The sequence below is a fragment of the Anomaloglossus baeobatrachus genome, chromosome 10 (assembly GCF_048569485.1).
Source record: "Anomaloglossus baeobatrachus isolate aAnoBae1 chromosome 10, aAnoBae1.hap1, whole genome shotgun sequence".
NCBI classification, from domain to species: domain Eukaryota; kingdom Metazoa; phylum Chordata; class Amphibia; order Anura; family Aromobatidae; genus Anomaloglossus; species Anomaloglossus baeobatrachus.
Genome location: NC_134362.1, coordinates 122,290,414 through 122,293,154, shown reverse-complemented (window position 1 = coordinate 122,293,154; position 2,741 = coordinate 122,290,414). Strand labels below are relative to the sequence as shown.

The following is a 2,741-nucleotide window of genomic DNA, read 5'->3' as shown; positions in this document are numbered from 1 at the left end:
CAAGGACATGTTGAGCAACATGAAGGCGGCTGGGGTTATCCGTGACAGTTGTAGCCTTTGGGCAGCTCTGTTGATCCTGTTAAAAAAGAAGGACGGCACCACTCCCCGTATTGAGGAATCGCTAGCTGCATTGAGAACTGCAAATTATTTTTCTACCCTTGATCTCACTAGTCACTATTGGCAAGTGTCCGTTGCTGAGGCAGACCGGGAGAAGACCGCCTTCGCCACCCCTATGGGTCTCTGCGAGTTCAAAAGCATGCCCTTCGAGCTGTGCAATGCGCCAGGAACCTTCCAGAGGCTGATGGAATGCTGCTTGGGACAAGATTTTAGGGTGTATAAAAAGGGAGATTAGATCCCGTGATCCCAACGTATTGTTACACCTCTATAAATCACTTGTAAGGCTACATCTGGAATATGGGAACCAGTTTTGGGCTCCACATTTTAAAAAGGACATTCAGAAGTTAGAGTCAGTTCAAAGGTGGGCAACTAGACTACTACAAGGAATGGAAGGCCTCCCATATGATGACAAGTTGAAAAAGTTATTAAGTGATTATTGGCTGCAATGGGGCTTTCTGGCTGGTGCCAGCCTCTCTTCTTAGCACACAGGAACCACAATCCCTACACCATGCTTCAATGGATTCTCTCATCCCAGCCCAGTAAAACTACATATTTTACACAGTCATAAGCAGCCAAAAGGGATCTATTCTATTCAATTGCAAATGATCTAGATAAGACTGAGAATAAGATACTGCACGGGACATAGCAGAGTTGGTCAAGTTGAGTGGAGATGAGTTTGCTATTTGGCACAGCTTTTTGCATCAATAAAGCAAGTAAAAGGTGTGAAAGATAAAAAAAGGGTGAAAGTGTGAAAAGTGAATTGGCCAAATTGAGGTGCATATAAAGTTTTTGCTTTCTTTCAATTCACTAATGGGGCTCATTTGAATCAGGTGAATTGAGTTCTGCTTTTGGAAACTGGGTTAAGAAGGGGTGCACCAGTCCTGGAGGTACTGCAATACCAGGTCAATGCGTGGAGTGGACAGAGCAAGATTTTTTCCATCTCCTTGTTCTAAAAATCCATTTAATATATGGTCCCCAGAGAGGGGACGTATCAGATATTAAACTGATAAGAACAGATTTAATTTTTTTTTTTTCTGTTTATCAGTAGGACTTCAAAATAACAAAGGTGATCGCCTCCCGTTGCCTGGGAACCGTCCAGGCACAAGAGGGCTATGTGTCACCAGAAGGCGCACACACTTCCTCAAGGCCGGCAGACGTGCAATCCCAGGCACCTTCCAGTACCGACCAAGGTAGCGTCCTCCGAAACTACACTTGATCTTAGCCAAAAGGCCGAGAAGCTATAACCCGAATTGGTTACGGCCTTGAGTGGCACCCTGGCCTATACCGGACACATCTTAGGGAGAGGGAGACAAACCCACGCCTACAGAAGACATTTTGTCACCCAAGCCAACCCTTGAAAAGGCTGTTTTGCAGAGCAAAAACAAGAAGAATGGTGCTTTTTGCAGCCGCCGCCCACTGCAATGAATCTGAATAACTCCTCCTTTTGGACACAAGCACCTCCCCTCCCCCTTGCAGTCTTTCCAATTCATGATACAAAAAGACGGACGGACAGGACAGGACAGGACAGGCTGCCTGACTTTCCGTCACTGCCACCCTTTGCCATCCTTGCCCGTAGAAAGCCCTTTCATCATCCCCAAACCCTAATCTTTTCCCTTCCCTTCCCAGATGCGTCTCACTCCCTTTCATTAGGAAGTGAGCGCAGCCTTTTCTCCGTTCTGCACATGCGCGACGTTAAACACAAATGCGCAGGCGTGCGTTCCATTACCCTCACTGCATTCCACTCCCATACAGGAAGTGGGCGCAGCTATTACTACGGTCGCACATAAAAGAACCCACGGCCACCACTGCACATAGCTGACTCCACCACAGGACACCCACTTCTACACCAACGCAGGTAAGACAGGATCGGCACCTCTATGCTCCCGTTACAATCAGGCTCAGTCACCATGTGATAACGCTCTCAACTCTTTAGTTGCAGGCTCCCCTTGCTTCACCTCCACTGGCTGTGCTGCCATTTCCTCTCCCACCTGGAAGGTATACTTTATTCCACTATTTTCCTGTTTCTCTCTTCCCCCTTTTCCCATAACCTACTTTTATCTGCATTTGTGGGGTATCTATATGCTATTTACATCATAGTTTTATTCATTAATATGGAAGGGAAGAGTGCCCATGAGAGTGTTGAACTGCGGAGAGCAAGAGATTAAGCTGCTCCGATTTGCCACCATTGATAAGCTGTTCTCAGTAGATACACATGCTATCCAAACAGCAGCATCCACCATTGCTTCAGCCCACCCATTCAGTGACAGCTCACCAAGTCAGCCAGAGGAGTGGTGTAAGGAATTACACGTAGGCACTGACTCCACACCTTCACATCACAAGAAGGGGGTCTACAGGCTAGTGCAAGAATACGAGCAAGTCTTCAGCAAACATCCGCTAGACTTTTGAAGAATAAAAGGGGTCAAACACTACATCCCCACAAGTGCACACCCACCCATCAAAGAGAGATATAAGCCAAAACTACCTGCACATTACCAGTGTACCAAGGACATGTTGAGCAACATGAAGGAGGCTGGGGTTATCCGTGACAGTTGTAGCCTCTGGGCAGCTCCGTTGGTCCTGTTAAAGAAGAAGGACAGCACCACTCCCCTGTATTGAGGAATAGC

General features: G+C 47.0%; 1 pseudogene; it reads right to left on the bottom strand.

Annotated features, from left to right (window-relative positions):
• Positions 1-982: 982 nt before the first annotated feature.
• LOC142255480 (U2 spliceosomal RNA) lies at positions 983-1,188 on the bottom strand (annotated as a pseudogene).
• Between the last annotated feature and the right edge of the window lie 1,553 nt (positions 1,189-2,741).